The sequence below is a fragment of the Papio anubis genome, chromosome 13 (genome assembly GCF_008728515.1).
Source record: "Papio anubis isolate 15944 chromosome 13, Panubis1.0, whole genome shotgun sequence".
Lineage (NCBI taxonomy): Eukaryota > Metazoa > Chordata > Mammalia > Primates > Cercopithecidae > Papio > Papio anubis.
In genome coordinates, this window is record NC_044988.1 from 69,393,215 (window position 1) to 69,419,627 (window position 26,413).

A 26,413-nucleotide genomic window follows, 5' to 3' on the forward strand; every position below is an offset into this window, starting at 1 on the left:
CTGAGGCTTCAGTAGGCAGTTTTCCCCTCACAGTGTAAACAGCTACCAGGAAGTTTGAACTGGGCAGAGCTCACCACAATGCAGCAAAGCTGCTGTAGCCAGACTGCTTCTCTAGATTCCTCCTCTCTGGGCAGGGCATCTCTGAAAGAAAGTCAGAAGCCCCAGTCAGGGGCTTATAGATAAAATTCCCATCTGCCTCGGACAGAGCACCTGGGGGAAGGGGCGGCAGTGGACGCAGCTTCAGCATACTTAAATGTTGCTGCCTGCTGACTCTGAAGAGAGCAGCAGATCTCCCAGCAGAGCACTCGAGCTCTGCTAAGGGAAAGACTGCCTCTTCAAGTGGGTCCCTGATTCCCACGCCTCCTGACTGGGAGACACCTCCCAGCAGGGGCCGACAGACAGCTCATACAGGACAGCTCTGGCTGGCATCTGGCAAGTGCCCCTCTGGAATGAAGCTTCCAGAGGAAGGAACAGGCAGCAACCTTTGCTGTTCTGCAGCCTCTGCTGGTGATACCCAGGCAAACAGGGTCTGGAGTAGACCTCCATCAAACTCCAGCAGACCTATAGAATAGGCGCCTGACTGTTAGAAGGAAAACTAACAAAAATAAAAGAATAACATCAACATCAACAAAAAGCCTGTCCACACAGAAACCCCATCCAAAGGTTACCAACATAGAAGACCAAAGGTAGATAAATCCATGAAGATGAGGAAAAACCAGAGCAAAAAGGCTGAAAATTCCAAAAACCAGAACATCTCTTCTTCTGCAAAGGATCACAACTCCTCACCAGCAAGGGAACAAAACTGGACAGAGAATAAGTTTGACGAATTGACAGAAGTAGGCTTCAGAAAGTGGGCAATAACAAACTCCTCTGAGCTTGTTCTGTAAAGGAGCATGTTCTAACCCAATGCAAGAAAGCTAAGAACCTTGGGAAAAGGTTAGAGGAATTGCTAACTAGAATAACCAGTTTAGAGAAGAACATAAATAACCTGATGGAGCTGAAAAACACAGCAGGAGAATTTCGTGAAGCATACACAAGTATCAATAGCTGAATCGATCAAGTGGAAAAAAGAATATCAGATTGAAGATCAACTTAATGAAATAAAGTGTGAAGACAAGATTAGAGGAAAAAAAAAAGAATGAAAAGGAATGAACGAAGACTCCAAGAAATATCGGACTATGTGAAAAGACCAAATCTATGTTTGATTGGTGTACCTGAAAGTGACGGAGAGAATGGAACCAAGTTGGAAAACACACTTGAAGATATTATCCAGGAGAACTTCCCCAACCTGGCAAGAGACCAACATTCAAATTCAGGAAATACTGAGAACACCACTACGATACTCCTCAAGAAGAGCAACTCCAAGACACATAATCAGATTCACCAAAGTGAAATGAAGGGAAAAATGTTAAGTGCACTAATAAAGAAGAAAAGAGAGAATTAAATAGACACAATAAAAAATGGTATAGGGGATATTACCACTGACCCCACAGAAATACAAACTACCATCAGAGAATACTATAAACACTTCCATGCAAATAAATTAGAAAATCTAGAAGAAATGGATAAATTCCTGGACACATACACCCTCCCAAGACTAAACCAGGAAGAAATTGAATCCCCAAATAGACCAATAACAAGTTCTGAAATTGAGGCAGTAATTAATAGCCTAGCAACCTCCAAAAGCCCAGGACCAGACAGATTCATAGCCGAATCCTACCATAGGTACAAAAAGGAGCTGGTACCATTCCTTCTGAAACTATTCCAAACAACAGAAAAAGAGGGACTCCTCCCTAACTCATTTTATGAGGCCAGCATCATCCTAACACCAAAACCTGGCAGAGACACAACAAAAAAAGAAAATTTCAGGCCAATATCCCTGATGAACATCGATGCAAAAATCCTCAATAAAATACTGGTAAACTGAATCCAGCAGCACATCAAAAAGCTTATGCACCGTGATCAAGTGAGCTTCACCCCTAGATGTAAGGCTGGTTCAACATACACAAATCAGTAAATGTAACCCATCACATAAACAGAACCAATGAGAAAAACCTTATGATTATTTCAGTAGATGCAGAAAAGGCCTTCAATAAAATTCAGTACCCTTCATACTAAAAACTCTCAAACTAGGTATTGATGAAATGTATCTCAAAATAATAAGAGCTATTTATGACAAACCCACAGCCAATATCATATGGAATGGGTGAAAGCTGGAAGCATTCCCTTTGAAAACTGGCACATGACAAGGATGCCCTTTCTCACCACTCCTGTTCAACATGGTATTGGAAGTTCTGGCCAGGGCAATCAGGCAAAAGAAAGAAATAAAGGGTATTCAAATAGTAAGAGAGGAAGCCAAATTGTTTCTGTTTGCAGATGACATGATTGTATATTTAGAAAATCCCGTCATCTCAACCCAAAATCTCCTTAAGCTGATAAGAAGCTTCAGCAAAGTCTCAGGATGCAAAATCAATGTGCAAAACTCCCAAGCATTCCTATACACCAGTAATAGACAAAACAGAGAGCCAAATCATGAGTGAACTCCCATTCACAATTGCTACAAAGAGAATAAAATACCTAGGAATACAACTAACAAGGGATGTGAAAGACCTCTTCAAGGAGAACTCAAACCACTGCTCAAGGAAATAAGAGATGACACAAACAAATAGAAAAACATTCCATGCTCATGGATAGGAAGAATCAATATGATGAAAATGGCCATACTGCCCAACGCAATTTATAGATTCAATGCTATCCCCATCCAGCTACCATTGACTTTCTTCACAGAATTAGAAAAAACCACTTTAAATTTCATATGGAACCAAAAAAGAGCCCATATAACCAAGACAATCCTAAGCCAAAAGAACAAAGCTGGAGACATCATGCTACCTGACTTCAAACTATACTGCAAGGCTACAGTAACCAAAACAGCATGATACTGGTACCAAAACAGAGAGATAGACCAATGGAACAGAACAGAGGCCTCAGAAATAACCCAACACATCTACAACCATCTAATCTTTGACAAACCTGACAAAAATAAGCAATGGGGAAAGGATTCCCTATTTAGTAAATGGTGTTGGGAAAACTGGCTAGCCATATGCAGAAAACTGAAATTGGACCCCTTCCTTATATCTTACACAAAAATTAACTCAAGATGGATTAAATACTTAAACGTAAGACCTAAAACCATAAAAACGCTAGAAGAAAACCTAGACAATACCATTCAGGACAGAGGCATGGGCAAAGACTTCATGACTAAAACACCAAAAGCAATGGCAACAAAAGCCAAAATTGACAAGTGGGATCTAATTAAACTAAAGAGCTTCTGCACAGCAAAAGAAACTACCAGCAGAGTGAACAGGCAACCTACAGAATGGGAGAAAATGTTTGCAATCTATCCATCTGACAAGGCGCTAATATCCAGAATGTACAAGGGACTTAAACTTACAAGAAAAAAACAACCCCATCAAAAAGTGGGCGAAGTATATAAACAGACACTTCTCAAAAAACAGACACTGTCTTCAAAAGAAGACATTTATGCGGCCAACAAACACATGAAACAAAGCTCATCATCACTGGTCATTAGAGAAATGCAAATCAAAACCACAATGAGATACCATCTCACTCCAGTTAGAATGGCGATCATTAAAAAGTCAGGAAACAACAGGTGCTGGAGAGGATGTGGAGAAATAGGAACACTTTTACACTGTTGGTGGAGTGTAAATTAGTTCAACCATTGTGAAGACAGTGTGGCGATTCCTCAAGGATCTAGAACCAGAAATACCATTTGACCCAGTAATCCCATTACTGGGCATATGCCCAAAGGATTATAAATCATTCTACGATAAAGACACATGCACACATATGTTTATTGCAGCACTATTCACAATAGCAAAGACTTGGAACCAACCCAAATGCCCATCAATGATAGACTGGATAAAGAAAATGTGGCACATATACACCATGGAATACTATGCAGCCATAAAAAATGATGAGTTCATATCCTTTCCAGGGACATGGATGAAACTGGAAACCATCATTCTCAGCAAACTAACACAAGAACAGAAAACCAAACACCGCATGTTCTCACTCATAAGTGGGAGTTGAACAGGGAGAACACATGGACAAAGGGAGGGGAACATCACCCACCGGGCCTGTCAGGGGTTGGGGGCTAGGGGAGGCATAGCATTAGGAGAAACACCTAATGTAGATGACAGGTTGATGGGTGCACCAAACCACCATGGCACATGTATACCTGTGTAACCAACCTGCACGTTCTGCACGTGTATCTCAAAACTTAAAGTATAATAAAAAAAGAAAAAGAAAAAAAGTGATCCAATATAGTAAAGCATGAATACGGGTGACAGCATACTTTTCAGTAACAATAGGCACAAGCAGACAGTAAAATAATAGCTTTAAAATGCTGAAAGGAAAAACTGTCACTCTGGAATTCTATATCTGGTCGAACTATCTTTCCATAATAAAACTGAAATAAGGACAAACAAAACTAAGAGAATTTATCCCAAACAAACCTATATTACAAGAAATAATGGTCGGGCGCAGTGGCTTACACCTATAATCCCAGCACTTTGGGAGGCTGAGGAGGGCAGATAACCCGAGCTCAGCAGTTCGAGACTGCCCTGGGAAACATGGTGAAACCTCGTCTCTGCTAAAATACAAAACATTAGCTGGGTATGGTGATGCGCCTGTAGTCCCAGCTACTCGGGAGGCTGAGGCATGAGAATTGCTCGAGTCCAGGAGGCAGAGGTTGCAGTGAGCCGAGATCACACCACTGCACTCCAGCCTGGGCATCAGAGTGAAACTCTGTCTCAGAAAAAAAAAAAAAAAGTGCACCAGAAAAGATAAATAGGTAGCTAAAGATAAACAATTAGTTTTTCTTACTTTAAAATTAATATTAATTATAAAACTGTATTGTGGTATGGTAAATGTAGGTATAATACATATATGATATCTACAGCATAAAGTATGGAGTGGGGATTATACGACCATACAATTGCAGGGTCTTGCATTTTGTATAAAGTGATACAACACTTACTCTAAATTGACTTTGTAAAGTTATGCATATGAACTATAATACTTGGAGGAAATACTAAAATAATAATGCAATGAAGTGTTGCTTTTTTTTTATTCAAGAGAAAAAAGTTTAAAGGAATTCTTAAAAATTGCTTGGGTTTCACTTCCCAAGATTCTAACTCAATTGGTCTGAGGTAGAAACCAGACAGTAATATTTTTTAAAAGCTCCTCACCTGATTCTAATATGTTTAAAATGCCAGTGTGGGGAATGTTTCCAACAGTGCTAAATCAAAGTTATTGGATGTAGTTGTATAAGAGAGAAGAGTCCTTGCATTAACAGAGAGTATGTGTTGCTGGAAGAACCATGCAGATCACCAGAGCAGTTTTACCCCATTGAAAAGCATTAGTTCCTGTGAATCCGCAGACCAACTTGCTTCCTGTTGATGACAAAGTCTTCACCATTTTGTAAAAAAATGAAGACAAGATCATTGTAGTATTTAACATATATAGGCTTGTGTAGTATTTAACATATATAGGTTTGTGTATGTCTGTGCACCTATAGTCTGTATGTAATAAGTCTGTCTTCCTGTTACTGCAGTTCTTGAAAATAGTTGGGTGGCCTTTTGCTACATAGGAAAGACATATTTAGAATAATATGACTTCATATATAGGCTACATGGTGTACAAAAAAATGCATGTGGGGAAAGTAAGGGGAGCACTCAAAGATCTTCCAGAGCATCTCAAACAGAGATTCAATAAGAGGCCTATTTAAGAGGTCATTGGAAGGGAGATGCCATAATTCTTAAAGACATGCAGGAAAAAACAGTGATTTTAAATATTTGCCACAGATGGAAAATGATCGGAGTAGATACTCAAGTTACAATTAATTTGTGATCATTTGCTATAAAGCTGCTTTTTACCTGGGTGATTCTGTGTAATGCATGCCATAGATTTATCGATTGTCAATTATTAATGATTTTCCTCAGGCACAAAAGATGTAAATAGATATTGGTGAAAAGCTACCAGCTGTCCTTTCAGGAAGGACAGTCCTTTATTTCTTTTTTGAGGGCTTACACTTTTTTATGAAATAATATTCATAATAGATTTGCTTTCTAAAATAAACTTAGATTGCAAAAATGTAAACTTTATACTGTCATCTTTATATTCATTCCAATAATATTTTTAATGATTATTATTATTGAGTTAAAATGTGCATACAAGAATGTACAGAAAAATATACAATAGATACGTATAATAAATGTACCCACTCACATCACCACCACCACAATCAGGACGTAAAACATTTCGGCAACACCAGAAAGTTCCTATTTTCCCCACTTTCAGCCAGTCTCCACCTCCATGGTTAACCACCGTTATGATTTTTAACACAAAAGATTAGTTTTGCCTGTTCTTGAACTTTTTATAAATAGAATTTTTTTTGCTGTCCACAAGAGACACACTTTATTTTGTATATGCATAGAAATATATATATATATATATATATATTCATTTTAGTAGTTTTTATAGTGCAAATAGTTTTTGGTTACGTGGATGAATTGTGTAGTGCTGAAGTCTAAGATTTTAGCGCACCCGTCACCTGAATAGTGTATGTTGTACCCAATATGTAGCTTTTTATTCCTCTGCCCACCCTCACCCTTCTCCTTTCTGAGTCCCCAAAGTACATTATACCCCTCTGTATGCCTTTGCATAACCATAGCTTACCTTCCATTTATAAGTGAGAACATGTGGTATTTGATGTTCCATTCCTGAGTTGCTTCACTTAGAATAATGGCCTCCAGCTCCATCCAAGTTGCTACAAGGACATTATTTCCTCCTTTTTATGGCTGAGTAGTATTCCATTGTATATATGTACCACATTTTCTTTATCACTCATCAGTTGATGGGCACTTAGGTTGATTGTATATCTATGCAATTGTGAATTGTGCTGCAATATACGTATGCACGTGGATGTCTTTTTAATGACTTATGTTCATTTGGGCAAATACCCAGTAGTGGAATTGCTGGATCAAATGGATCAAATGGTAGATCTACTTTTCGTGCCTTGAGAAATTTTCACATTGTTTTCCATACGAGTTGTACTAATTTTTTTTTTTTTTTTTTTTTTTTTTTGAGATGCAGTTTTGCTCTGTTGTCCAGGCTGGAGTGCAGTAGTGCAATCTTGGCTCACTGCATCCTCCGCCTCCTGGGTTTTAAGCAATTCTCTGCCTCAGCCTCCTGAGTAGCTGGGATTATAGGCACCCATCACCATGCCTGGCTAATTTTTTTTTTTTTTTGGTAAAGACAGGGTTTCACCAACTTGACCAGGCTGATCTTGAACTCATGACCTCATGATCCACCCACCTTGGCCTCCCAAAGTGCTGGGATTACAGGCGTGAACCACCGCACCCGGCCAGGTTGTACTAACTTACATTCCCACCAGCAGCGTATAAAGTGTTCCCCTTTTACCCCATTCATGCCAACATCTATTGTTTTTTGACTGTTTAATAATGGCTGTTCTGGCTGGGCTATGGTGATACTATCTCATTGTGGTTTTAATTTACATTTCCTGATGATTAGTGATGTTTAGCATTTTTTTCAGATGTTGGCCATTTGTATATCTTTTTTCAAAAATATCTATTCATGTCATTTGCCTACTTTTTAATGGGATTATTTGGGTTTTTTCCTTGCTGATTTGAGTTTCTCATAGATTCTGGTTATTAGTTCTTTGTCAGATGCATAGTTTGGAAATATTTTCTTCCATTTTGTGGGTTGTCTGTTTACTCTGATAATTATTTCTTCCACTGCACAGAATCTTTTTAGTTTTATTAGGTCTCATTTTTTTTTGTTTTTGTTAAATTTGCTTTGGGGTCTAAATCATAAATTTTTGCCTAGACCATTGTCCAAAAGAGTTTTTCCTAGGTTTTCTTCTATAATTTTTATGGTTTCAGGTCTTAGATTTCAGGCATTCATCCATCTTGAGTTGATTTTTGTATATGGTGAGAAATAGGGATCCAGTTTCTTTTCTCTACACGTGCATATCCATTTTTTCCAGCATTTTATTGAATAGGGTGTTTTTTCCCCAATTTATGTTTTGGTATGCTTTGTCAAAGATCAGTTGTAAGTATTTGACTTTATTTCTGGGTTCTCTGTTCTGTTCCATTGGTCTATACATCTACTTTTATGCCAGTACCATGCTGTATTAATTACTATAGCCTTGTAGTATAATTTGAAGTCAGGTAATTGTGATGCCTCCAGATTTGTTCTTTTTGCTGAGGGTTGCTTTGGCTGTCCAGGCTCTTTTTTGGTTCCATATGAATTTCAGGATTGTTTCTTATTCTGTGAAAAATGATGTTTGTATTTTTATTGGAATTACATTGAATCTGTAGATTGCTTTGGGCAGTATGGTCATTTTTACAATACTGATTCTTCCAGTCAATGAGCGTGGGATGTGTTTCCATTTGTTTGTATCATCTATGATTTCTTTTATAGATGTCGCCCAGGCTGGAGGGCAGTGGTGTGATCTCAGCTCACTGCAACCTCCACCTCCCAGGTTCAAGTGATTCTCCTGCCTCAGCCTCCCAAGTAGCTGGGATTACAGGTGTGTGCCACCATGCCCAGCTAATTTTTGTATTTTTAGTAGAGATGAGGTTTCACCATGTTGTCCAGGCTGGTCTCAAACTCCTGAACTCAGGTGATCCACCCGCCTCAGCCTCCCAAAGTGCTGGGATTACAGGCATGAGTCACTGCAACCAGCCTCATCTATGATTTCTTTAAGCAGTGTTTTATAGTTCATCTTGTAGAGATCTTTCATCTTTCTGGTTAAGTATATTCCTAGGTTTTTGTTTGGTTTTGTTGTTTTTGTTGTTTTGCAGCTATTTTAAAAGGGATTGAGTTCATGATTTGATTCTCTGCATGGTCACTGTTGGTGTATAGCAGTGCTACTAATTTGTGTACATTGATTTTGTAACCTGAGACTTAATTGGATTCATTTATCAAATCTAGGATTCTTTTGGAGGAGTCTTCAGGGTTTTCTAGGTGTATAATCATGTCATTGGCAAAGAGAGATAGTTTAACCTTCTCATTTCCAATTTGGATGTCCTTTCTTTCTTTCTCTTGCTGATTGCTCTGGTCAGTACTATGCTGAATAGAAATGATGAAAGTAGGCATCCTTGTCTTGTTCCAGTTCTTACAGGGAATGCTTTCTACTTTTTCTGATTCGTTAAAATATACGTTGTGGGTTTATCATATGTGGCTTCCTTCTATACTTAGATGGAACGTACCTCAAAATAATAATGTGTTGAGGGTTTTTATTATAAAGGGATGCTAGATTTTATTAAATGCTTGTTCTGTGTCTACTGAGATAATCGTATGGTTTTTATTTTTAATTCCATTTATGTGATGAATTGTACTTATTGACTTGCATATGTTAAAGCATCCCTGCAGCCCTGGATGAAACCCAGGGGGAATTATCTTTTTGATATGCTGTTGGATTCAGTTTGCTTTTATTTTGCTGAGGATTTTTGCATCTGTGTTCTTCAGGGTGATTGGTCTGTAGTTTCTTTCTTTTGTTTTTTGTTTTTTTCTGGTAGATCCTTTCCTGGTCTTGGTATCAGGGTGATACTGGCTTCATAGAATGAGTTAGGGAGGATTACCTCTTTCTCAATCTTTTGGAATAGTTTCAGTAATATTGATACCAATTTTTCTTCGAATATCTGGTAGAATTTGGCTGTGACTCCATCTGACCTTGGGCGTTTTTTGTTGTTATTGGCAATTTTTTAAATTACTGAGTCAGTCTCACTGCTTGTTATTGGTTTGTTCAGGATTTCTGTTTCTTCCTAATCGAAGATGGGGGGCTGTATATTTCCAGGAATTTATCCATTTCCTCTAGATTTTCTACTTTGTGTGCAGAGAGGTGTTCAAAGTAGTCTCAAATGATCTTTTGTATATCTGTGATGTCTTTTTGTATTTCTGTGTTACAGACATTGCTGTTGTAATGTCTCCATGTTCATTTTTAATTGAACTTATTTGAATCTTCTTTATTTTTTTCTTGGTTAATATAGCTAATGGTCTATCAATCTTGTCTACCTTGTCAAAAACTCAGCTTTTTGTTTCATTGATCTTTTATATTGTTTATGTTTGTTTGTTTCAGTTTCATTTGATTCTGCTCTGATCTTTGTTATTTCTTTTCTTTCACTAGTTTGGAGTTTTGTTTGTTCTTGTTTCTTTACTTCCTTGAAGTGTGACAATAGATTGTCAATTTGTGATCTTTCAGACTTTTTGATGTAGGCATTTAGCACTATAAAGTTTCCTCTTACTACTGCTTTTGCTGTATCTTGGAGGTTTTAATAACTGTGTCACTGTTATCATTCATTTCAAATAACTTTTTAATTTCCATCTTGATTTCATTGCTAACTCAAAAATAATTCAGGAGAAGATTGTTTAATTTTCATTACTTGTATAATTCTGAAAGGTCCTTTTGGAGTTGATTTCTAGTTTTTCTCCACTATAGTCTGAAAAGATAACTGTTTACCTTATTGATAGTTGATTACCTTTGATATGATTTTGATTTTTAAAAATTTATTGAGACTTATTTTGTTGCCTATCATATGTTCTATCTTGGAGAATGTTCCATTTGCTGATAAGAAGTGTGTGTATTCTTTTTTCTTTTATTTATTTATTATTATTATTTTTTAATAGATGGGGTCTTGCCATGTCAGCCAGGTTGGTCTATAGTTTTGGGGTAGAATTTTCTGTATTGGTTAGGTCCATTTGTGGTAGAGTGCAGTTTAAGTCTAGTGTTTCTTTGTTGACTTTCTGCCTTGATGATCTGTCTAACACTGTCAGTGGAGTGTTGTAGATCCCCACTATTATTGTGTTTCTGCCCATCTCTGGGATCTCCAGAGTTAGGTGCATATATATTTAGGATTATAATATCTTCTTGTTGGATTGATCCTTTTATCATTATATAATGACTTTCTTTGTCTTTTTTTTTTTTTAACCATTATTGCTTTAAAGTCTGTTTTGTTAACATCAGAATAGCTACTCTTGCCTGCTTTTGGTTTCCATTTGCTTGGAATATCTTTTTCCATCCTTTACCTTGAGTCTATAAGAATCTTTATATATTAAATGAGTCTCTTGAATACAGCAGATATTTAGTTTGTAATTTTTCAACCATTCTGTCAGTGGAGGATATAGACCATTGACATTTAACATTAAATGTAACATTAAATGAGATGTGAAGTACTATTTCAGTCATCATTGTTGACTGTTACCTACTTTGTTTTCTTCATGTGTTATTGTTTTATAGGCTTTGTGAGTTTTATGCTTTTAAGATGTTCTATTCTGGTGCATATCGACCATTTGTTTCAAGATTTAGAGCTCCTTTTAGCATTTCTTGTAGAGTTGGTCTGGTAGTGACAAATTCTCTCAGTATTTGCTCATCTGAAAAAAAAAACAAACTTTTTTTCTCCTTCATTTACGAAGCGTAGTTTTGCTGGATACAAAATTCTTGGCCGACAATTATTCTGTTGAAGGAGACTAAAGATAGGACCCTAATTCTTTCTGGCTTGTAAGGTTTCTGCCAAGAAAGCTGTTGTTAGTCTAATAAGTTTTCCTTTACAGGTTACCTGATGCTTTTGTCTTACTGCTCTTATAATTCTTTCTTTCATGTTGATTTTAGATAGCCTGATAATTATATGCCTTGGTGATGTCCTTTTTGTGTTCTTTTTTTTTCTTCTGAGACAGAGTCTCACTCTTGTCACCCATGCTGGAATGCAGTGGCATGATCTTGGCTTACTGCAGCCTTGACCTCCTGGGCTCAAGCAATCCTCCCACCTTACCCTCCCAAGTAACTGGGACTATAGGCATATGCCACCACGTCAGGCTAATTTTTAAATTTTTTTGTAGAGATGGGCTCTCTCTATGTTGCCCAGCCTGGTCTCAAACTCCTAGTCTCAAGTAGTCCTCCCACCTCGGCCTCCCAAAGTGGTATTACAGGCATTAGCTACTGTGTCCAGCTGGTGATATCCTTTTTCTAATGAATCTCCAAGGAGTTATTTCAGTTTCTCGTGTTTGGTTATCTAAATCTCTAGCAAGGTCAGGGAAGTTTTCCTCAATTATTCCCTCAGATAAGTTTTCCAAATTTTTTGTTTCTCTTCTCCCTCAGGAACACTAGTGATTCTTTGGTTTGGCGATTTTACATAATCCCATACTTCTTGGAGACTTTGTTCATTTCTTTTAATTATATTTTCTTTATTCTTGTCTGATTGGGTTAATTCAAAAGCTTTGTCTCCAAGCTCTGAAATTTTTTCTTCTGCTTGGTCTAGTCTATTGTTAAAACTTTCCAGTGCATTTTAAAATTCTCTAAATGTGTCTTTCATTTTCAAAAGTTCTGATTGGTTTTTCTTTAAAGTAACTATCTCTAGAAAATTTATCATTCATATCCTGAATTATTTTTTTTAACTTCACTATGTTGGTTTTCACCTTTCTCTTGCATCTCCTTGAGTAGCTTAACAATCGACCTTTTGGATTCTTCATCTGGTATTTCAAAGATTTCACCTTGGTTTGGATCCATTGCTGGAGAGTTAGTGTGATCTTTTGTGGGTACTGTAGAACCCTGTTTTGTCATATTTTCAGAATTATTTTTCTGGTTCCTTCTCACTTGGGTAGACTATTTCTTCTAGTATTTTTGAGTTTATTTTTCATTCAACTGTGTTTTTTAATTTTTTAATTCCCCCTTAAGGATGTAACTTTAATGTTTATAGTTTATTATAGCCTAATTTGACTCTTGATGATTTCCGGTGTGAAGACTCTGAGTTCCTTGGTTATAGAGAATCTTTGTATGATGGCTTTCTCAGATGCTGTTTGTAATAGCAGTGTGCTTGGTGTGTGAGCAGGTTCACTGTCTAAGTTTTCCATCTGGCTCACAGTGTAGACTGCAGCCCACCATTTCTTTCAGAGGGTCTGTGGTTTCTTTCAGTTTTCCTGTTAGGTTCCTGTGTTGCTTCTTGAACAAAAAGTTCACAGTAATCTCTACACACTCTTTTGTCTTTTCAAGTGGGGGAGGCATGCTAACAATGATTTCAGTCCACCATCTTGGAGAAAAAAGTGAGAGAGAGAGAGAGAGACAGAGTGAGAGACAGAGAAAATGGAATAATGCAGTAAGTATTCTTCTGTGTCTAGGATCTTTCACTCAACATAATATTTTTGAGATTTATCCATATTGTTGCACATATCATAGCTTATTCTTTCTCTGCTGCTGAATTGTATTCTATTGCACAAGTATATCATAATTTGTTTGTACATTCATGTGATGAAGAACATTTGGGTTGGTTACAGCCTTTAGCTATTATGAGAGAATCTTATGAATAAATTGAAAAAATTAACATTCTTGTACAGGTCTTTTTGTGGACATTTGTAGTCATCAAATAAATACCTAAAAGTGCAATGCTCTTTAATAGTTCCTGCATATTTTTTGCTTTAGTAGATACTGCCTAATGGTTTTCCAAAATGTTGCTACCACTTTATACTCTGACCAACAACACGGTATGTGAGAGTTTCAGATGCCATACATCTTGGGCAGTATTTGGTTTTGTCAGTCCTTTTACTTTTAGCATTTCTAGTTTGTATCTCATTTTTGTTTTAATTTGCATTTACCTAATGACTAATGAAGTTGAGTACTTTTCATAAGCTTAATAATCATTTGTATATTTTCTTTTTTTTTTTTTTTTTTTGAGACGGAGTCTTACTCTGTCGCCCAGGCTGGAGTGCAGTGGCCGGATCTCAGCTCACTGCAAGCTCCGCCTCCCGGGTTTACGCCATTCTCCTGCCTCAGCCTCCCGAGTAGCTGGGACTACAGGCGCCCACCACCTCGCCCGGCTAGTTTTTTGTATTTTTTAGTAGAGACGGGGTTTCACTGTGTTAGCCAGGATGGTCTCGATCTCCTGACCTCGTGATCCGCCCGTCTCGGCCTCCCAAAGTGCTGAGATTACAGGCTTGAGCCACCGCGCCCAGCCCATTTGTATATTTTCTTTTGTGGAGTTGTGTGCTCAAGTCCTTTACTCATTTTTTTCTGTATTATTTTTAGATGCTACTACAATAAGACACTATCCAAAGTTTTTAAATAAGATTTCAGATTAGATTACCTATGATAGCAATGTCTTTTTTATTTTTATTTTTTTGATACAGAGTTTTACTCTGTCACCCACACTGAAGTGCAGTGGTACAAGCCTAGCTCACTGCAGCCTTGAATTCCTGAGTTCAAGCATTCCTCCCACCTCAGCCTCCTGAGTAGCTGGGACTACAGGCATATGCCACCATACCCAGCTAATTTTTAAAATTTTTTTGTAGAGATGAGGTGTCGCTGTGTTGCCCAGGCTGGTCTCATATTGCTGGCCATGAACAATCCTCCCACCTTGGCTGCCCAAAGTGGATTACATGCATCAGCCATTGCGCCCAGCCAGCAATATATTTTGATTGATTTTTAAAATCTCTTTTGCACAGATTCTTTATAAAAATTTTGCCAGAATATACATAACATAAAATTTGCCACTTTAACCATTTTTGAGTGTACTATTCAGTGGCATTAAGCACATTCACAATGTTTTGCCACCATCCCCACTATTCCTTCTGTATATTTAGTAATTTCTTGAATGTAATTGACATGTAACAAATTACATATATCTCAGTTGTGTAATTTGATAAGTTGTGCCATATTTACAAATCTCCAAATTTTCCTAATGACCATTTGTTATCCCTTCCCCCAACCACTCTCTGCCTCCACCCTCCCTCCCCAAGCAACCAGTGATCTATTTTCTCTCACGACAGATTGATTTGCATTTTCAAGAATTTTATATAAGTGAAATCATATAAAACTATTCTTTTTGCCTAGCTTCTGTCACTTAGTGTAATTATTTTGAAATTCATTCATGTTATTATTGCATATATCAATGATTTATATATTGTCATTATTCAGTATTATTCTATTGTGTGGATATATTACAAATTGTTTTCAAGCTCCTGGTCTCAAGTGATCCTCCTGACTCAGCCTCCTAAAGTGCTGGGATTGCAAGCATGTACAAGGTAAAAGTTTAAAGTTTACAGGCGTAAGCCATAGCACCTAGCCTTGGATATACTACAGATTATTTAGCCATTTCCCTGTTGGTGGACATTTGGGTTGTTTTCTGTTTTGGACTATTACTAATGAAGGTGGTAAGAACATTCATCTGTAAGCATATGCTTTCATTTCTCTTGGGCAAATCATTAGAAATGGAATGGCTGGGTCATATAGCAGGTGTACGTTTAACTTTTAAGAAAATGCTGAACAGTTTTCCAAAGTACTTGTACTATTTTACTTTCCCAGTGATAGTGAATGAACGTTCCATTTCCTTCATGCCCTCACTTTCTTATGAGGATACTTTGTATAGTCAGTCTTTTTCATTTGAGCCATTCTAAATATAGCCATTTATTCCATTTAAGTGTGTAGTGGTATTAATTTGCATTTCTCTAATGACAAATGATGCTGAGATCTTTTCATGTGCTTGTCATTTGTAGGTCTTTGATCTTTTTGCATTGATCTTGTTTCTGCAAACTTGCTAAAGTTCCTTATTCATTTTATTAGTCGTTTCGTAGATTTTTTAGACGCCTACATAAACAATCATGTCATATGTGAATTAAAATGAGGTGTTTTTTTTTTTCAAATCTTTATGCCCTCCCTTCCTCCCTTCTTTCCTTTCTTCCTTCTTTCCTTTATTTCAGCCTTATTTTACTGGCTAACACCTCCATTACAAATTTAAATAGAAGTGATTAGAGTAGACATCCTTGCCTTATTTCTGATCTTAGGAAGAAAGCGTGTAGTATTTCACCACTAAACATGAAATTAATTTCAATTTTTAAAAGACGTCCTTGAGCTAAAGAATACAGGAATAACAAATGTAGGGGGAAGCTACTACTTCTGAGGCTTAGAGAGAGTATCCAAGACAGAAACAAACTTGGAAGCTGAGATTCAGGCCTTATAGGAATGAGTGTGGCTGTGCTCCTGGATGGTGAAGTTCACCGATATGCCAAGGGCCAGAGCTAGAGAGCTGGGGCTGATGAGCAGAAAGTTGCCCACTGGGGTAGTGGTGAAACTTACTGGAGTGTGAGACCCACTGAGTCTCCTGTAGACCTCCGACATCTGCATTATAGGAGCAAGAAGAGCACATTGGAACCAGTGTGAAGAGCCCCTTCCTCTGCTATTACTTGCAGTGTCCCTGCTGCACCCACTACAGATAAAGTGAAATATTGTGGCAACTGGCAAAGGAGAAATGTTCACAGGGTCTAGTCTCACAAAACAGGGTAAAGAAGCTGATTTGGAGCTGAGAGGCAAAAAACTGATAAATAATGCACTGATCGAGGAAACTTTCTTTTGATTCTAGTTTGCTAACAATTTAAACCAAGAGTTGGTGTTGAATATTGTCAAATGCCTTTTCTACATCTATTGGAATTATCATATAGTTGTTGTTCTTTATTTTGCTCGTTATATCAATTGTTTAAAAAAAATTTTAGAGATGGAGTCTCACTGTGTTGCCCAGGCTAGACTTGAACTCCTAGGCTCAAGCAATCCTCCCACCTCAACCTCCCGAGTACCTGGGACTACAGGCACACCCTACCACGTGCAACACATCAATTGTTTTTTTTTTTTTTTTTTTTTTTTTTTTTGAGACGGAGTCTCGCTTTGTTGCTCGGGCTGGAGTGCAGTGGTGTGATCTCGGCTCACTGCAGCCTCCACCTTCCAGGTTCAAGCAATTCTCCTGCCTCAGCCTCCTGAGTGGTTGGGACTACAGCTGTGCACCACCACACCTGGATAATTTTTATATTTTTAGTAGATACAGCATTCAACCATGTTGGCCAGGCTAGTCTCGAGCTCCTAACCTCAAGTGATCTGCCCTCCTTGGCCTCCTAAAGTGCTGGGATTACAGGCGTGAGCCACCATACCTGGCCACATCAATTGATTTTAAAATATGAAACTAACCTTGCACTTCTGGGATTAAGTCCTACTTTTTATATATTGCTCAATTTAATTTGCTAATACATTAAGGATTTTTGCAACAGTGTTAAAAGGAATATTAGTCTATAGTTTAGGTTTTTTTTTTCCCCTTGTAATGTCTTTGTCAGGTTTTCCTATCAGGATTTGCAGACTTCATAAAATAAGCTGGGAAACTGTCTCATCTTCTTCTATTATTTATAAAGTTGAGTAAGATTGGTAAGATTGGAATTATTTCTTTCTTAAGTTTTTTATAGAATTTACCAGTGAAACTACCTAGTCCTGCTGGAGTTTTTTCTTTTCAATTCAGTAGGAAGGTTTTTTTGGCAACAAACCTACTTTCTTTTATTTATTTAGACTTTTCAGATTTTATTTCTTCTTATCTCCATTTTAGTATGTTGTTTTTTTCAATGATTTCTCCAAGGCCCCTCAGGAAGGAATTTAGAACAAAAAATGATGGTCAGAATTCAATCCTCAGTTCTCCTTTATCTGAGGCCTGTGTGATAGCTTTTGGCATTTTTCATCTGGTGGGAGTTTCTGACAAACAACTCAAGAACATATGTTAAGATGTTATCTTTTACTTTCCATGGGACACCAAAATACCTTGTGTCTCTGACTTGCTTGGGAAACTGTTTTTACTATCTTCTTGCTTATCAGGTAACTCATTTACTTTTCAAGGCTAGCTGGGTGCCTGGACCTTCCCTCAAAGGGACTCAAAATGGTTCCTTTATTTCCATGCTGAGGGGAGCCCAGCAGGTCCTTGAAAGGGGTCGCTGTTCTATCTCAATCTTTTTCTAGCTTCTTATGCTAGAATCTTAGGTCAATGATTTTATATAATCATTATGATAAAATTGGTATAAAATATTATATATTTGTATGTAATATATAAATATATTATTTATAATTACCTAATTGTATATGTAGTTTTCTTAAATACATATAATTATTTAAGTCTGTGAAATTTTCCTAACCACTGCTTTAGCTGCAACTCACAAGTTTTGTTATGTTGCATTTCCTTCAAGTTTGAAATTCTGAGGGGAGAAAACACACTCCACATGTTTGGGTTTTTTTCTGCTCTCTCATTCAACACAGCAATCAACACAGAAGACTTCAGTGACCAAATATATGGAGACCTCTCCACCAGCAAGCAAGCAGTCAGTTCTGTAGCAGATACCCAGCTGGATATCCCCTAATTCAATTCTAACACTATCTACCCAGAGATGGTATCAGATCCCACAGATTGAAGGCTCAGTCTCCAGACTGCCTCATGCTTCAGACACCAGTTACAAGTCAAGGTCACCTGAACTTCTGACCAAACTGGCTTCAAGTTGGGGTTCCTATGACTCCCTGTTTAGTTTCAATTACTTTGCTAGAGTGGCTCACAGAACTCAGGGAAACATGTTTACTAGTTTATTACAAAGGATATATTAAAAGATACCAACAAACAGCCAGTTGAAGAGATACATGGGCTGGGTACCATAGCTCATGCCTGTAATCCCAGCACTTTGCGAAGTTGAGGCAAGAGGATCCCTTGATCCCAGGAGTTAGAGACCAGCCTGGACAATATTGAGAAACCTGACTCTATCAAAATAAATAAATAAAATAGAAAAAAGAAAAGATAAGCTACATAATGCAAGGTATAGAAGGGTCCCAAGCACAGAGCTTCTGTCTCTGTGGAGTGGGGTGCACCACTCTCCCAGCATGTGGATGAATTTCTTGTTCACCTTCCTATAAGCCTCCACATGTTCAGCTATCCCGTACCCCATCCTTTTGGGCCTTTTATGGAGACTTCATTGGATAGGCATGATTAACAACCATGTAGAAATGTGATTGAGCCAAAAAGGTGTGATCTAATTGTAATAGACTGAGGGGGGAAACCCATTAAGGCCTGTCCAGATTCATCTTGGCCTCTCTGTGCAGCATTCCTTCCTCCAGGGTATGGGGCAAAAACTCTTTTGAAACAGAGGTCTTGTAACATACAGTCAGACAAGGTAGGTCAGAGAATTTCTTTATGACCAGAGGCGAAGGAAGAGTAGAGTATATTTTTAGTTTCTGAGGCCTGCCTTGGAGAGAAAAGGGAGCAGATGAAAGGAAAGCAGGAGAAGGTCAGAGAGAGATTGTTTTCTGAGGCCTGTTTCTGAGGCCTAAAGCACCCAACATTTTAACAAAAGACCGTAACAAGGTCTGTGGGAGTTAAGAGCCAGAAACCATGGACAAAAATCTGTATCTATATCTATATCACCATCAAAATCAGATAATTAACTTTTATACAATACTATCCTCAGACCCTATTATTATCCCAAAAATATCCTTAGGTGTTAAGTTCAGAATCACACATTGCCTTTGTCAAACCTATTTAGTCTCCTTCAGTCTAGAAAAGTTTCTTAATCTTTCCTCAACTTTAATGGTGTTGACACATTTGAAGATTAAGGGCTAGATTTTTTTTTTTTTTTTTTTGAGACAGAGTTTTGCTCTTCTTATCCAGGCTGGAGTGCAATGGTGCGATCTCGGCTCACCACAACCTTTGCCTCCCAGGTTCAAGCGATCTTCCTGCCTCCAGAGTAGCTGGGATTACAGGCATGCACCACCACGTCCTGCTAATTTGGTATTTTTAGTAGAGACAGGGTTTCTCCATGTTGGTCAGGCTGGTCTTGAACTCCCGACTTCAGGTGATCCACCCTCCTCGGCCTCCCAAAGTACTGGGATTATAGACGTGAAGATGTGAGCCACCGCCGCCCGGCCATTTTTTTTTTTTTTTGGAGACAGAGTCTTGCTTTGTCACCAGGCTGGAGTACAGTGGCACAATCTCGGCTCACTGCAACCTCCACCTCTGGGGTTCAAGCAATTCTTCTCCCTTAGCCTCCTGAGTAGCTGGGACTACAGGCGTGTACCATCACGCCCAGATAATTTTTGTGTTTTTAGTAGAGACAGGGTTTCACCATGTTAGCCAGGATGGTCTCGATCTCCTGACCTCGTGAGCCACCTGCCTCAGCCTCCCAAAGTGCTGGGATTACAGGTGGAAGCCACCACGCCTGGCCCTGGCTACATATTTTATATAATGTCCCTCAATCAGGGTTTGTTAAGTATCTTCTCATGATTAGATTTGTGTTATTCATATTGGCAGAGACATCATAGAAGTAATGCTGTGTTCTTCTTATTGAATCCTATTTTGTGTCACAAAATTTTGATGTTTTTCATCACTAATTACGTTCACTTGCTCAACTAAGGTACTTGTCGGCTTTTTATCTTTATAATCAGTAAATATTTTGAGGGACAGTACTTTGAAACTGTGTAAATATCTTATTGTTTACTTTATCTGCTGCTAATGTAGCCACTCCAACTTTCTTATCACTCATTTCAGGCAAATGTTTTTCTATTATTACTTTCAACCTGTCTGTGTCTTTATATTTAAAGTGTATCTCTTGTAGCCAACATAAGCATCTCTAATAGACTTTCTTTTTTATCTAGTCTGACAATATCTGCATTTTAATTGAAATATTAGTCCATTTACATTTATTGAATTCTTGATATGGTTGATTTTAAGTTTTTCATCTTACTATTTTTATTTTGAGCCAACTGTTATTGTTCCTTTCAATCTGTTTTCTTTTTCTCATTTGGATTAATCAAATTTTTAGTTTTTAATTTTAGTTCTTCAATTGGCTCTTTCCCTATACCTATGTATTATTTTTAAGAGGTTGCTTTAGGGTTTACAGTATGCATCTTTCACTTACTGCATTGGAATATTATACTATGCCTCATAAAACTTAACTATATCATGTTATTGTTTTCCGGTAGCCATCGGTTCCGATGAGAAGTACACCATCATCCCTGTTGTTCCTATGTGTATAATGGTGGTGGTTGTTTTTCTGACTTCTTTCAATGTTTTCTTTTTTAGCTTTGATTTTCAACAGTTTCCCTGTCATGCGCATAGAGGTAGTTTTCTTTATATTAACCATGCTTTGGATTCACTGAGATTCTTGGACATAAAAGTTGATAGTTTTACCAAATTTAAATCATTTCTCAAATACTCTTATCTGTTCCATTCTCTCTTCTTCTGGGACAAAATTACACATAATGTTAGATTTTTCTATATTGTCCTACAAGTCATTGAGGTTTTATTGATTTTTGAAAAATCTCTTCCTTGTCTTCAAATTTAATTATTTCTGTTGATCTAAACTGAAATTTATTGGCCTGTTCTTCTGTTTTTCAGTCTACTATTAAGTCTATGCTATGATTTTTACATTTCTGATATAGTAGTTTCCAATTCTAGAATTTCCAGTTGGTTCTTTTTATGTAATTTTTCTCTGCTGAGATTCCCTCATTTGCTTGGTAATTATGACCATCTTTTTCTGTTAAGTCTTTGACCATATTTATAAAGCTATTGTAAATTCTTTGTGTGCTAATTCCAACATCTGGGTTATCTTAAGATCTATTTATTTTGTTTTTTTCTCTTAAAATTGAGTCCTGTTTTTCTGTTTGTTTGCACATGGAGTAATTTTTTATAGTATACTCAGAATTGTGGATGATACCTTGTAGGGACTCTTGATTCTGTTATCTTCCTCTAAAGAATGTTGACTTTTTGTTTTGTAAAAGTTAAAGCTGACTAATTACACTAAACTTGTTGAATGTCTCGGTTTTTCCCTTAGTCTAGTTGAATCTATTAGACCAAGTCCACAGTCCTGGTACATAGTCGATACTTCTAAGGCATGGCCCTTCTGAGATTTCAATGGGAAATCTGAACTCCAAATTCTACCCCTGTGCCTTGGGTAGTAGCTGAAATCTCTGATCAGCTCTTCAACTTTCCTTTTGTGGGTTTCTGCAGACATCTTGGAGTCTCCCATACATTGTCAATTCAGGGATCAGCCAAGGATTTTAGGGGAGTCTATATGCATATATGGGGCTTCACCTCTTTGGCTTTTTTTTTTTTGAGACGGAGTCTCACTCTGTTGCCCAGGCTGGAGTGCGGTGGCCGGATCTCAGCTCACTGCAAGCTCCACCTCCCAGATTTACGCCATTCTCCTGCCTCAGCCTCCCAAGTAGCTGGGACTATAGGCGCCCGCCACCTCACCCGGCTAATTTTTTGTATTTTTTAGTAGAGACGGGGTTTCACCGTGTTAGCCAGGATGGTCTCGATCTCCTGACCTCGTGATCCGCCCGTCTCGGCCTCCCAAAGTGCTGGGATTACAGGCTTGAGCCACCGCGCCCGGCCCCCTCTTTGGCTCTTTTACCCATCTCTTTTATTCCATCATTCTAATCTGATTTACCATATCTAATGTCTAATCAACTGAAGTAACCTACCAATCTTCCTGATTCAAGCCTTTGCCCTCTTGAAACCATTCTTCACACTGCCGCCAGATTTCATTCACTCATTTATTCATTTAACAAATAGTCAATGAGTCTTTCCTAAAAGATAATACTGTCAAGCAGTCAAGCTACTGCAGCTGCTAGGCTGGCTTGCCACATAGATTCAGCTGGTAAAAAGACCATAAGTCCAAATTGATTTAGACAGTTTATTGCTTATGGCACAGCAGGCAGCATGAGCTTCATGTTTGCATTGGTTCTCCTTGCCCCCAAGTCCCATAAGGGTGGTATGGACCCTTTGCAGGTCCAGATAGATGCTGCAAAGGCAGAGGGTCAGTGTCATACCTGAGGAAACTTGAACTTAAAAAACCTCCAATCTTACATCAAGGCTGTGAGCAAACCTGCCTATCCTTTGCCACCAAATGAAACATTATCTTTATTATCCTGGTTAGCAAACAAATCTGTCCTCTAACCTGAAGGGAGGTACCATTTCTAGCTTCCAAAGCAACTAGTTATGTAGACATCTTTGAAAAGATAGTCCAAATTACCAGATATGCAGAAATGTGATGGAGAGTTCCTTCCAAACAAGTACAAACAGAAAGCAAACCACTTAGGTCAAGTTTTGAGGTTGATTTCAGAGATATCAGAAATGCGTGCATCTGCTCCCCAACCCCAGTTATCATTCTCCTTTCCATCTGCAAAGATAAAAGAATCTCAACCACTTGCTAATTATAGACATAAATTTCCACGAAATATTTTAAATATTTCATCCCACAACAAGATATAAGACTGGAAACCAGAATTACCTTGGAAGTGTTGGGCTAGCACTCCTTTACACTAAACTGGAAAGGTATAGACTGCAAAAGCAGGCATTACCTGTTTATAATTAGCAATTTATGTATACTTTAAACAACTATCCAAAGGAATTGAGTTAGGTATAATCAGAAGAGGAAGAGACTAGAGATATGCACTATTATGGTTCTAGCTACAAGGGCCTTACACCCAAGATAAGGAGAATGGGCACATATACTTAAAGAGGGCATAATCTTACATGCCAGTGTTAGTATGCTGAGTGTCCCATACAAGCGAGTCTGGCCATAGTGCTCATATTCAGAGGTGGGAACAATCATTAGGGGATGCTTTTCTAGAACATTTCAGTTTCCATTATTCTTCTGGCTGGGTGTTGAAAAGCAGTTATTACAATAGTGTTTTTTTTATTTTGACTTCCTGATGCATCTGCAGATGTGCACTGAACTTAATACTGTAGTCACAATGATGGCTTTACATCATTCAGGGAGTCATTCCTTAAGCCTAGCTAGAGTCCTTCCACTTACTTTATAAGTACATAATTCCCTGTATTAAAGTCTTTCCTGCCTAAAATACCTAAATGGCTTCTGTTTCCTGTACTGAACCTGCCTAATACATGGAGGAACTGAAATTTCAGGTGGGTCTTAAAGAAATGGTCAACTTTTGACATAGAATGAGAACCCAGAGAGAACTTCAGGCAGAGGGAATAGAGTGAGCAAAGATTAAAAGGCAGAAATGGCCATGGCATTTTTGAGAACCATTGAGGAAGCTGATTACAGAAGAGAATGATAGAGTTTCCTATTATACAAATTTCTTTATTTCCTATCGAATCCTAAATTTTTTCATCTCTTTTCCTTTTCCACTTCCTTTTTTTCTTTCTCTTCCCTCTCATTTCTTTCCGTGTATCACTTGTCTACCCCTTTAACCTTCCATGTCACACAGTAGCATTCATAGACATTGCTTACTTATTTTGGTGGTTAAGTTGCTGCACCTCCAAAGTTTTTCTTCTTTCCACTGAATATTCCACTATTAGGTCAGAAGGCTCATTCTTGAACTTGGCTCTATTACTAAGCAGACTCATTCATAAATTTAGTCTCCTTAGACTAACTAGATTTATTGTGGGCTACCAGAAATCCTAGATGTGCATGACTGCACTTGGAAGCTTTGAGCTTTACAGCCCTGTTTACTGCCACCTGATTCTAACCAGAGCAATATCTCTTATCCATTGGCAGAAAAGAGTTAAGGATGTGATAGGGAATTTGAGTTAGTGGTGGGCATGAAAGTAATGTGATGGGCTTGTAGAAGATGAGTGCAAGGCATGTTGGAGGCAATAACATAGATATTTCACCGTAGCTCTCAGAAAATTGTATCTCCTGAGGTACAAAACATAAAATCCAACATACATTTGATGTTTAGCATCTATAGCATTTGGTGAGCCATTGTGAAGCACATACCAGTTACTTTTGATAAAGTAGCTTGAAAGAAGTCTTGATTTTTAAAAAAATTCTTGCTTCAAACATACCACCTAATTTTGTTTTCCTGCCCCGTTTTCTGTTATTCATTCTCAATGTTTTATATTGCCTGTTACTCAGTAGCTTAACTTCTTGTTGTTAATAATTATAGTCTCAGGTAACTTTTTCTTTGGCTTTGTGAACATTTTTTTCTCAAATTTGTTTTATCCAGGCTAGGTATTTAGCAGCTCTGTGTTTCTTATAAAAATAAATACAAATTATAAAAGCTAAAATGAACCTTGAAAAGCATTTAGTGCAGCATTTCCCAAAGCTTCCTTTTTTTTTTTTTTTTTTTTTTTTTGAGACGAAGTCTCACTCTATCATCTAGGCTGGAGTGCATTGGCACGATCTGGGCTCACTGTAACCTCCGCTTCCCAGTTCAAGCGATTCTCCTGCCTCAGCTTCCCAAGTAGCTGGGATTACAGGCATGCACCACCATGCCCAGCTAATTTTTGTATTTTTAGTAGAGACAGGGTTTTACCATGTTGGCCAGGTTGGTCTTAACTCCTGACCTCAGGTGATCTGCCCGCCTCAGCCTCTCAAAGTGCTGGGATTACAGGTGTGAGCCACTGCGCCCAGCCCCAGAGCTTTTTTCTTAAAGTAATATTCCCATGTATGTTGTGTAAAAAAAAAGGGTTCCATGGTCAGATAAGTGTAGGAAATACTGCATGGTTCCTCCTTGAAAATTTAGCATATATAAGCATTCTAGAAGCTCTGAGAAGTTGCGCAGTAACGAAACCCATTAATTTTTTAAGTCTAAAATTTCTCATAATCATTTGATCCCAATACCTTTTTTTTTTTCAGCATAAACTGACAGTACTTAAGGAAACAGTGATCTGTAAAACACTTTGATAAAAAAAAATACTAGTTTATAACTTAATTGAATTTCCTCATTTCACAATTGAGGAAACTGAGGCCCAGAAAGTTGTTACTCATCACATCTAAAAACAATGCCTTACACAAAGTAGGTACTCAGTAATTGTTTGATAAATTGAATGATATATTTATGTTTAGATAACTAGTTAGAGCCCGGACGAAAACCCAGCTGTCCTGACAAGTTAGACCTATAGCATTTAATAATGATAAAGCAGTTCATTTCTATTCACTGCTATTTAAGCTGATGACAAAAACATTTTATAATTGCTATTTTAAAAAAGCATCATATGCTGGTTTAAAAGGCAAACTAAAGAAGCTGAATAGTTGGCTGATGTTTTAAATCGACGTAGACAACAGTTATCTATCTCTTTAGTTTTTAACAGTGTCAAATACTGGTCTCTTGATATTGTTCAGAGCACTCTGGGTTTTGAAAAACCAGTTCAAGTATGTGCTAAGGCATCTGAAAGGGGAATTTTCTGAAGCTTTTTCTATTCCCATGATTCTCACAAAATTCTTCAATTCATTCTAGTCTAGAAAGTAATGGATCTTCCATAAAGATGTGCTAATCCCAAGGTGATCACAAAAAAACAGATTTTCCCACCTCTGAACAGGTTTCCTTTTTTGTTGTTGTTTCGCTACTTTTTTTTTTAAGTATGCTTTGTGCGTTATACCCAAAATAATATTTCTTTTTTATATAAAATATTGTGCTATATATAAGAAATACTTCAGGATTTCTGTGTTTTAGGACTCCATTTTGGCATGATATTTTTTGGTCATTACCTACTTAGCTATGTCATATTTTAATATCACCAAAGAAAATATCTTAAAATGAAATTCTTGAATTGCGCTTGACCTTTCC

At 37.7% G+C, this 26,413-nt stretch overlaps 1 protein-coding gene across 1 annotated transcript in view; it reads left to right on the plus strand.

The window, feature by feature from the left end:
• Positions 1-26,413, plus strand: part of INVS (inversin) — a 198,059-nt gene that overhangs the window by 73,079 nt on the left and 98,567 nt on the right.